Raw genomic sequence first — 11249 nt, forward strand, 5'->3', positions numbered from 1 at the left:
ATCTCAAAACCACGGTATCGAAATGGATTGACTGCTCTGAAGGTCGCAATGGTATGATTGAGTCATGTTCACCCAGCAACAGGGAGCGCAGCAGCACAGACTGAACAGGGTTCAATTTGAAAATGATTGTAATTGAAATGGGAGGGGGAACTTAAAGGAGGTCAGTGATTGTGAGAGGGAGAGAAGTCTCCAAGAATGGGTGAGTCTGAATTCTGACATTTATCTCAGAGAGACGTGTGAGAGAGGGGTTTGATGAAAAAATCATAATGTCAGAGAAAGTTTGCATGTCAAATCAATTAATTCATTTCTGTGTTTCTTTGGCATGTACCACAAGGAGTTAAAATGGGTAGAACATTACATGCCGTAACTCGGATTCAATCGAGGTTCCTGCGGCCACAACGCACAACACTGAACATTATACGATCCCTGGGCCATGCAGAGATGCGTGTTTGAAAAGAGCAGTAACGACAGTGACATAGAGCATGTTAGGAAGAATGCAGAGACACAACAGGACTATTTGGCGAGCAATAATAGACATGTGGGAACTCAGAATTGGCTGTATATTCAAATTGGATATTTCAAGAGGCTGAGTAAGTTCCATCGAGAACTGCATGTTGAAGAGTGAGGGTGATAGATTTTTACAAAACATCAAATTCTCAAGGGATACTGCAGGATATTGTTGAAATGTATGTTCCAACAGCAATGAGGTTTCACGATTGTTGCCACACGAGCTTCCCCACACAAGGAAGTACCCATTTCTACAGTGGATCACATAATCCCAATTCCTCCACCCAGACTCAATGGTGCAGTTGCAAAGATCAAACGGGAAATTGGGATGAAAATGAGCACGTGAAGCTACTGTGTCGCACCAGTGATGCGATCGGTGAGCACATGGTCCTTCTATGATGATACAGAGGTGCGTGAAATTCCGAGGCTGGGAGTTCTCCTGGTCAAAGGCGGGAGGAAGGGCATATTTGTCTCCAGTTATTAGATTATTAAGGTACAACAGCAGCATTAACCCGCACTGCCGATTGTCTCAGTGGAAGCGTGCTGCAGCCTTAAGCGAGAGGTCGGTGTATTGCAAGCATTCAGTGCAATTTTCCTTTACAATGCACTGTTTAGTTATTTTGATAGGTAAGAACTGTTTTTTCATCACATCATCCTCTTGCTCCCAGCAAACACTCCAGTACAGCGTACATCAGTTTCATTCCAACACAGCCACATGTCATATTCTCACTCCCTCTGAGATGATTGGAATTGCCAATGTCATTCTCTGAGATGGAGCAATGTAGCATTGGGATGGTAGTGTAGTGAACAAAGAAGAACAAAGAACACAGAACATTTATAGCCCAGGAACAGGCCTTTTGGACCTCCCAGCCTGGGATGAACAAAATCAACTGTCTAAACCTATCACCCAATTCCTAAGCACCTGTTTCCATCTGCTCCCCACTTACTCACGCATCTATTAAGGCGCACCTTGAATGAAACGACCGTGCCTGCCTGTACTACCTCTGCTAGAAACGTGTTCCAGGCACCTACCACCCTCTGTGCTAAATACTTTCTACATCTATCTTCCTTAAACGTTTCACCTCTCAATTTGAATGTGAGACCTCTCATTATTTAATCCCTTACCTGGGGAAAAAGCATCTCTTTACACCCGGTCTTTACCCTGCAAGATGTTGTAGACCTCAATCAGGACCCCTCAATCTCTTTTTATTCACGGAAAGCAATCATAAACTTCTTAACCTCTCTTCACAGCAAACATCTTCCATACCAGCAACATCCTCGTAAACCTTCTCTACACCCTTTCGTAAACGTCCACATCAACTGGGTAACTTGACGACCAGAACTGTGCAGTGTTCCTAAACGCGGCCGAATCAAAATCTTCTACAATTTTTGCATGACCTGCCAGCTCTTACATTCAAAGCCCGGTCCTCTGACGACAAGCATGCCATTTGCTTTCTTGATCGCTCTGTCGACCTGTGCCACCATCATCATGGTACAAAGGACCTGAACTCCCAGATCTCTCCGCTCATCAAATTTCTCCAAGACTGTTCCGTTTACTGTGTCGTTGGTTCAAGAATTAGGCTTCCCAAAATGCATCACTTCACATTTGCCTCGATTGAACTCCGTCTGCCACTTCTCCGCTCTACTCTCCCGTCTATCTACATTATTCTCTATTCTTTGACGACCCCTATGCTTTCTTCTACTCACCAATCTTCGTGTCAAATGCAAATGTAGTGGCGATATATTGGGCTAACAACACTTGGAGACTGGAACATGGCAGCTGCTGGTATTTAAATCGATGAATAAAATTTGGAATAATAACCCCGATCATAGGAACAGAGGCAAAAGGTTTTAATTAGCTGAAAGCCCATTCATTCGTGTCCCTTGGAAAGGGGAATTTGCCATCCTTAATGAGACCTGCCAACATATGACTCCAGACTCACAACAGTGCTTTTCAACGATAGAATCCCTCTGACTCAATTCATGGTGAATTAAGAATGCACAACAAATAATGTTCAGACCATGATGGCCACACTCCGTGGGAGAATAAAGAAGAAGAAAAAAAATACACGGATGACGGGGAAAATTGGGAGTCATCTCTGCGTGGACTCAAATTCAACTGATTATCCAATCTAAAAAGACACATGGATACACACACCGCCAAGATGTCAGGTCCATAGGGGGACTTCGGGAAAGGATTCAATTACCCGCTGAAGTGTAAACCTACGTGCCCAGGCACAATGTGGACAGGTCATTCACCACTTCCATGTGTGAGAAGGGATCACTCAGGAGGCCAACTGATAGAGTCACCAGCATGTTGACAAATGACATCAGGGGTCCGATTGTGCTGTAATTGCAGGTGTTCATCACATCCAGCAATGAAGCATGTTTGGATGCTTGTTTCCAGTGGAGTTCCACTGTTTCGTGACAGAGATCAACGATTCAGACTTAGTTGTAGGAGTCATGATTTAGAAATTTGCAGTGGATCAACAATTGTTCGTGTATTTAACTATGATGAATAATGTCAGGGCCTGCAGAGATGTATCAATCAGGTGGAAAATAAAACCGGCGAATGGAATTGAATCCAGACCAATAAGTGGTAACGAATTTGGGGAGTTGAAACAATAACAGTGAGGATTCTGAGTGGAGAACAGAACAAACAGGAACAAAGGGATCTTGGAGTGGATATTCACAGATCACTGAAGATTTTTGGACAGGGAGCTCAGATGGTCGAGAGTATTTTTGGATATTTTCTGTTGTTGACCCTCGGTTGTGGGTGATATTCGATCTTTAGCAACCGCCAGTTTAGGAAACAACTAATAGAATGAGCACAAGTCTGGTCAATGCAATAATTAACATTTTAAAATTTGTAAGACAAAGGATGGAGGGCTGAAGTATACCACTTTGACGATCAAGACAGCTTCATCACTCAATGGATTTACCACTGATACATCTTCAAGTCATGCCGGTATGTGCCTTGGCGGGTAACTTGCAAATGGTCGCGCTTCAGTGCATCTTCAACCTTGTCCTTATAGCCAGCACAGTTTTTGAGCTTTGAATGTTCTGTCAACACAGCCTGAATGACTTACTCCATACATCTTGGAGGTGGTGCACTCTACTGCAATCGTGCCTTAGCAGTGAGGGTAATAAACATTCAGGTGTTGAACGTGGTACAGTTAAGTGACTGCATTGTCGTGGACGAGGTCCAGTTCCTTCAGTGGCATTGAAGCTTCACACATCCAGGCAAATGAAGCGAGTTCTGTTACACATCTAATTTGTGCCTAACAAATGATGCAGGCTTCACGGAGACATGAGTTGTGTTAATTATCAACCAGAGTCGACTGACGGACATTTTTTTGTAGTCAACTTCTTTATTTGGGCGGTCAGGTAACATTTCTCCTAAATATTAGCTCCGAGGGCGATTACACGGAGGACTTCAGTTACAACGAAGTCACTGAATGTCAATAGAATATGATTAGATTCTCATTTGTCAAAGTTATCATTACTGTATTTGGTCCATGTGTGGACTAATCCGATTCCAATCGCTATCTGATTTCAAGTTCCAGTTCCCGTGCTGTAAGGGACAGCAGATATTTACGAGGATGTTGTCAACTTTGGATAAAATGGAGCTTCTTGGAATGATTGGTCAGGCTTGGATTATTCTCCTTGAAACAAAGCCGTGGGATCTTGACAGGGTAGATATAGGCAGGTGGTTTGGCCTATGCTCTGATGAGAGCACCACAGGACATAATCTCAGAATGAGATATCGCCCATTTAATTCAGAAATTAAGAGTAATTCCCATGCTCAAAGAATCTGTGGGGTTTTTTTTGGCAACCGAAGTAGAGGCGAAGTTGTTGGGTATTTTCAAACTGTGTCAGGTATTTAATTAGAAAGATGATGAAGTTTGTCGAGGTAAGTGAGCAGAATGGAGTTGAAGATTATCAGATCAACCATGAGTTCGTTGTATGGTGGGGCAGACTCGATGGGCTGAATGGCATGCATTCATTTTGTTTAACATTTGATCTAACGCTAAATTTTATTCATAAATTGAGAATTGTGAGTGGATGGGATGAAGTGATAGAAAAGGTTTATCAAACAGATTATGAACGAAGCTCATAAGCTCATGAAGAAGAAATGTGCTGTGACCTGGGGGCATCAAATGACACTCTGCACAGCACAGGTAGCTGTTTACAGAAGCTGTGATTGCTGAAGAAAATTGGCTGACCTTGTACAGTTAGCAAGTCAGTCATCACGCTGCATGTGGAAGAAAGAAAGGTTAGTTTCATTGGAGCGGTTTGCTGCGGTTCCAATTCCGAGTGACTGTTTGAAATACTGATCAAATCATTGTGTGAACTGTTAGGTTAAAATAATCATGAGCAATTCCATTGGATAAACTTGTGCTCCCGATCACTTGTTAGTTATTTCTCTTTCTGTCGATGTAAACTAATAGAAAGACAAGATGGAAAGAGGTGCATAAAGAAAAAAATGTGTTCCCTCTAATTACACCAACTTAATTTACAACCGAAAAGAACATCTTCTCTCATTTTTTATTTCAACTTTTATGTGGAATTGATTATTCGTGAGTCTCCCGTGCAGTGAAGCGCAAGAACACAATTCTCGATCCAGTGTATACAAGCGGTGTGAGATGCAATGTAAAAATGCAGCAGTGGTTTGTGGAATTAGCAACCAAAATGTGACTCAAACCCATGAATGCGGAGCACGGTGGTATAATAATCCATCACTGTAATCTCTCGGTCTCCTCAGCACGTTTTGGAAATGGGTAACATGTGACCTCATCAAGGTAACATGTGGTGAAAGTCGTGGTTGAGAAATGTCTTGAGCTAAATTGAATCCAAACCATTGTGTTTCTGCTTTCACCAGAATTACAATAACAGCAAAATCCAAGAAGTAGCCATGCTCAGAATGAAACAGTGAACAATAATTCCCCGTCATATTCACATCCACATTTTGCCTTCACTCATAATTTCTTCAGTGACGTTCTCTCTCACATGAAGAAGTAGCTATGGCGAGTGATATAAATGTGATGTTGTGGTTCAATAGCCGTTCTCATATGGCTTAACTGAATTACGTTAAACCACAAGAAAAGCTTTTTTGTTCGCTTCATTTTATTAAGTGAACTGAAAGTCACACAGTTCATTGTAATAATCGGAAGTGCATTAGATTTATCTCATTGGAACGATTAATGATATATGCAAATTTGTTCCGAATTTATTTCAGCTGAAAGAAAATACTGCCATTTATGCTGATCAACTCCAACAGTTTGTTAAAATGCTGTTTCGATCCCCGCTATATTGATGTTCAAAACACAACTGCGGTGTGGGAATGTGCTGAATATTTAAAGTGTCTGTCCTGTCATGGTCATGTTCTCCTCCCGCGCAGAAAATCGCAAGCAGCTCGAATGTTGCTTTGTTTTCCAGGCAAGTTGAGTTTTTACTGGAACGGAATGGAGACTTTTATTTCATCGCTGTTGTGAAACAAAGTCCTGCGGTGACTCGATTCCTCGTTGTTTGGTTTTCTGGCCAATGGGAAAATCTTTCCAATGCATATGTTATTGAATTTCTCCCATTTCCTCATTTCCTCATCCGATTACCATTGCAATTTTCTGAGCGCAATAGCCTCCTCCGCTCCCTCTGGTAGCTCATTCCATGCACCCATAACCTTGTGAGTGGGAAATGTGCCTCGGGGTCCTTTGTCAATTTCACACCACTCACCTTAAACCTATGCTTTCGAGTTTCCAACTCACCCTAGCTTGGGTAAAACACGTTAATGCTCAGTTCACAACACTTCCATAAAATCATGTCGCAGCCGTTATGCTGCCGGGAAGGTTGTCCCAGCCTATTCCACTTCACTCTACAGTCCAAACATTGACGACATCCTTGTCTATATTTTGTCACCAATTTCACATCCCTCTTTTTTTTTTAACTTTTTCAAGATGTCAATTACCCTGGATAACAACGAGCTATTGGAAAAAGAAAGGTGAAACGTAGAATGGCTTCAACTTTCAGTGCTGGAAGGCACAGAGCCGCAGCACAGCCGGCTGAGGCTTGTTTCTGTAGTGTAGTGGTCATCACGTTCGCCTCACACGCGAAAGGTCCGCAGTTCGAAACTGGGCAAAAACTGCTTTGTTCTTCAATTGCAGCCTTTTACACGGACAAGAACGGAGCTTTCTTGCTTGCTCTCCCATCTGCAAACCAGCCTTCGAAAATGCTCGAACAAATCTGCTCTCTTTGTGAAATGTGATGCAATTCCATTTAATTAGTGAGCAAAGCATTGTAAAGGTTTTTCAGGGTGTTTCAGGGGCATTAACTGTGGAAACGTGCTGAGTATTGTCGAGACTCTCTGCTATCATGATGTTGCTCGCCTCCCCAGCAGAAAGCAAGCAGCTCAGCTATTAGTTTACGTTCCAGGCAAGTTGAGTTTTTACTGGAACCGAATGGAGACTGTTATGTCATCGCTGTTGTGAAACAAAGTCCTGCGGTGAGTCGATTCATCATTATTTGTCTTTCTGGCGAATGGGAAAATCTTTCCAATGCATATGTTATTGAATTTCTCCCATTTCCTACACTTCCGTCCTGGAGACACCGGAAGGGAAAGGTAATCTAATCGAGACTGTGATTGGTGAAATTCACTTTTTTATGGCACATACTTATTATATTCTTTCTTTCTCTCTTTTCAGCATTGTCTGGGAAGTGGTGGTGCACTAAGGCTGCAGTATGTTTGAAAGAGTAGTTTGGAATTGCCCTGTTGTTAGTTGTGAGATTACTTTATGCCTCATGCCCTCGGACTATCTCACATTTAGCGTTCATGCTTCGCTGTGTCTGAACAAGCATTAGGTATGCCTGTTTTGTTTGTGTTCCGTGTTAAATGCTTTCTGTTTGCGATTCGCTCAATACATTACGAGTTAACACGGGTTCTGAGGTAACTTGCAGCAGCAAAAATCCTCAACTGAGGATCTGGGAAAGTATCACGAAGCATGGTCAGTCGGAGCAAAAGTAAGGAAGTCGTTCGTTTCTGCAGTGTTTCACAATACTACCTTTCCCGTGAGCAGTCGAACAGACTAAATGATTGTGCCACAGACTGCGACAGCAAGCTCCGCTGAAAAGTAATCCTTTAAAACCGGTGTAAGCAACACAAGGTTATTGGGGTACACCGCGTGGAAACAGATACTTTGGTGTATCTCATCCACGCTCACCACATCACCAAAATGAAACAAGTCCCGTTCCACAGCATTTGGCCTCAATCCCTCTAAACCCATACTATCCAGAAACTCATCCGATTACCATTGCAATTTTCTGAGTGCAATAGCCTCCTCCACTCCCTCTGGTAGCTCATTCCATACACGCATAACCTTGTGTGTGGGAAATGTGCCTCGGGGTCCTTTGTCAATTTCAGACCACTCACCTTAAACCTATGCTCTCGAGTTTCCAACTCACCCTAGCTTGGGTAAAACACGTAATTACTCAGTTTACAACCCTTCCATAAAATCATGTCGCAGCCGTTATGCTGCCAGGAAAGTTGCCCCAGCCTATTCCACCTCACTCTACAGTCCGAACATTGACGACATCCTTGTCTATATTTTGTCACTAATTTCACGTCTTTTTTTTAACTTTTTCAAGATGTCAATTACCCTGGATAACAACGAGCTATTGGAAAAAGAAAGGTGAAACGTAGAATGGCTTCAACTTTGAGTGCTGGATGCCACAGAGCCGCAGCCCGCCCGGCCGAGGCTTGTTTCTGTAGTGTAATGGTCATCACGTTCGCCTCACTCGCGAAAGGCCCCCAGTTCGAAACTGGACAGAAACTGCTTTGTTCTTCATTTGTAGCCTTTTACACGAACAAGAACGGAGCTTTCTTGCTTGCTTTCCCATCTGCAAACCTGCCTTCGAAAATGCTCGAACAAATCTGCTCTCTTTGTGATTCAATTCCATGAAATTAGTTTGCAAAGCATTGTAATGTTTTTATCCAAGCTGGGTCTGATCATATGACATTCTGCTTCAGAGTGTAGTTACCGCGTTCTGAATCCTCCAGCAAAAGCAGTACCGCGTTTGCATTCCTTGTGCAGGCGGGCCGGTTCAAAGACAGGGAAGAAGCAGACGTGCTGGTGTCACAGTACACCACGGATTCCTGAACTAGTCTGTCTGTCAAATGTATCCCAAAGTCGTATCTGAAAGACCTCATTTGGAAGCTGCCTGTCGTTATTCAACGTGCGAGAATTGGCAGCAGAGGTGCTGAATCATGTTTTGGATCAGTTCGCACGTTAGTGACTCATTCTATCAGCAACAGCAATGAAAGAAATTGCACTCTCAGGGCAACCTCTGGACTTGTGATTTCATAGCGTCGCTAGTATTAAGGTGAGCCCGAGATCTAAGCCATGTTGGAACTGAAACGGAGGAATTGACAGAGAGGCTACAGAATGACATCGCAACCTTTTGGTTTTCTTTAAATCACTGACGAGCAGGAAAATGTAAACGGCCAGGGCGAGTGGGAAAGTGAGGCAGTTGCAGCTCTGGTGAAACTCTTTCTTTGTGAGTCACTCAGCAACAAGAGACGTGAAGGTGACTCAGGCGTGAGAGCTCTTCACATCGAGAACAAAAAGCACTCAAGGGCAGTTAGCACCTCTCCCGGAGTGAGGGTGGGATAAGATACTTACCTTGTGACTTCAGTTACTATGTTCACAAACTGCCTTTTAAATTGAGGTGAACAGAAGCTGCATTTCTAATAAGCAACATGGAATTTAGCAAGATTTATTGAGTCGCTTCTCGTTTCCAAGTCAGTCGGTATCCATGTGGCTCATGTCCAGATGTGAACATCTCTGCAGCAAATTGCACGGTTAATGTAAAAGGCAAGGAAAGTGGCATCTCGAACTGGCCCCGTGGTCAGAGCATCCTCACAATGTGATCTGTCGTTCTCGGATTGTAATGCTACCTCCGGTTTTATGGTGGAGAACATTCTTTGGGCCTCGTATTCTGCAAAACAGGCAGTGACTGAAACTATGCTGCAAGGTATGATGTGGAACACGGCCTGCTCAGCTTTGTGCATTTTCCCTGTAGTCCGGTGTGTTTCGTGTTCCGTGTAAACGTGAAAATTGTCCTCTTTCGAGCAATGGGTGAAATCATTCAGCAAAGCAAGAATCGAAATTGAAGTAATGTCAAGCAGCTCATGGTGGTTTGACCAAATCATAACCGAACATATATTCTCACGCAGTCACAGATACATTTGTCTCTGAAAAGAGTCTGAGAAGATAGACTCAGCTTACTATCGATTTTTGTCCGGATTGATGGGATTTCGTTATCTGCTGCGAAATTGACATTGTAGCCGGGCACATCCCAGCAGCTGTGCGAGTCGGAGACGGACCATGGAGGATCCTCAACTGAGGATCTGGGAAAACTTCACGAAGTATGGTCAGTCGGAGCAAAAGTAAGGAAGTCGTTTGTTTCTGCAGTGTTTTCAAGTTGTGAATTACCCTGGATAACAACGAGCTGTTGGAAAAAGAAAGGTGAAACGGAGAATGTCTACACCTTCCAGTGCTGGGGTCCAAAGAGCCGCAGCGCGGCTGGCTGAGGCTTGTTTCTGTAGTGCAGTGGTCATCACGTTCGCCTCACGCGCGCAAAAGTCCCCAGTTCGAAACTTGGCAGAGACTGCTTTGTTCTTCAATTGCAACCTTTTACAAGCCGAGCGGTCTAAGGTACTGGATCCAGGTTCCAGTCCTGAAAGGGGCGTGGGTTCGAATCCCACCACTGCTGTTTCAGCTGATCGACTCCATCGCCGCAGCACTGTTAAAATGCTACTTCGATCCCCGTTGCATGGATGCCCCCGGGAATTTAACTGTGGTGTGGAAACGTACTGACTATTGCAACGTTTCTCTGCTGTCGTGATGGTAATCGCTTCGACTCTCGCCTAACATTGCAGGCAAGTTGAGTTTTTTACTGGAACCGAATGGAGACTGTTATTTCATCGCAGTTGTGAAACAGTGTCCTGCGGTGAGTCAATTCATCATTATTTGGTTTTCTGGCGAATGGGAAAATCGTTCCAATGAATATGTTATTGAATTTCTTCCATTTCCATCGTTTCCGTCCTGGAGACATCAGAAGGGAAAGGTAATCTCATCAAGACTGTGATTGTTGAAATTCACTTTTTTATGGCCCATACTTATGATATTCGTTCTTTCTCTCTTTTCAGCATTGTCTGGGAAGTGGTGGTGCACTAAGGCTGCAGTATGTCTGAAAGAGTAGTTTGGAGTTGATAGTTGTGAGATTACTTTATGCCTGTTGACCACGGACTCTCTCACATTTAGCGTTCATGCTTCGCTGTGTCTGAATAAGCATTAGGTATGCCAACTTTGATTGTGTTCCGTGTTAAATGCTTTCTGTTTGCTATTCGCTCAATACGTTACGAGTTAACACGGGTTCTGAGGTAAGTTCCAGCAGCAAAAATCCTCAACTAAGGATCTGGGAAAATTTCACGAAGTATGGTCAGTCGGAGCAAAAGTAAGGAAGTCGTTCGTTTCTGCAGTGTTTCACAATACTACCTTTCCCGTAAGGAGTCGAACAGACTAAATGATTGTGCCACAGACTGCGACGGCCAGCTCTGCTAAATAGTAATCCTTTAAAACCGGTGTAAGCAACACAAGGTTATTGGGGTACACCGCGTGGAAACAGATACTTCGGTGTATCTCATCCATGCTCACCACATAACCGAAATTAAACAAGTCCCGTTCCAC

The 11249-nt window shown here is 43.5% G+C and overlaps 2 non-coding genes across 2 annotated transcripts; both read left to right on the top strand.

Annotated features, from left to right (window-relative positions):
• Window positions 1-6575: 6575 nt before the first annotated feature.
• trnav-cac (transfer RNA valine (anticodon CAC)) lies at window positions 6576-6648 on the top strand. Its single transcript has one exon. It is a non-coding gene; the product is annotated as a tRNA-Val (tRNA).
• A 1611-nt stretch (window positions 6649-8259) lies between these two features.
• Window positions 8260-8332, top strand: trnav-cac (transfer RNA valine (anticodon CAC)). Its single transcript has one exon. It is a non-coding gene; the product is annotated as a tRNA-Val (tRNA).
• The last annotated feature ends 2917 nt before the right edge of the window (window positions 8333-11249 follow it).

The sequence above is a fragment of the Hemiscyllium ocellatum genome, unplaced genomic scaffold, assembly GCF_020745735.1.
Source record: "Hemiscyllium ocellatum isolate sHemOce1 unplaced genomic scaffold, sHemOce1.pat.X.cur. scaffold_255_pat_ctg1, whole genome shotgun sequence".
NCBI lineage: Eukaryota > Metazoa > Chordata > Chondrichthyes > Orectolobiformes > Hemiscylliidae > Hemiscyllium > Hemiscyllium ocellatum.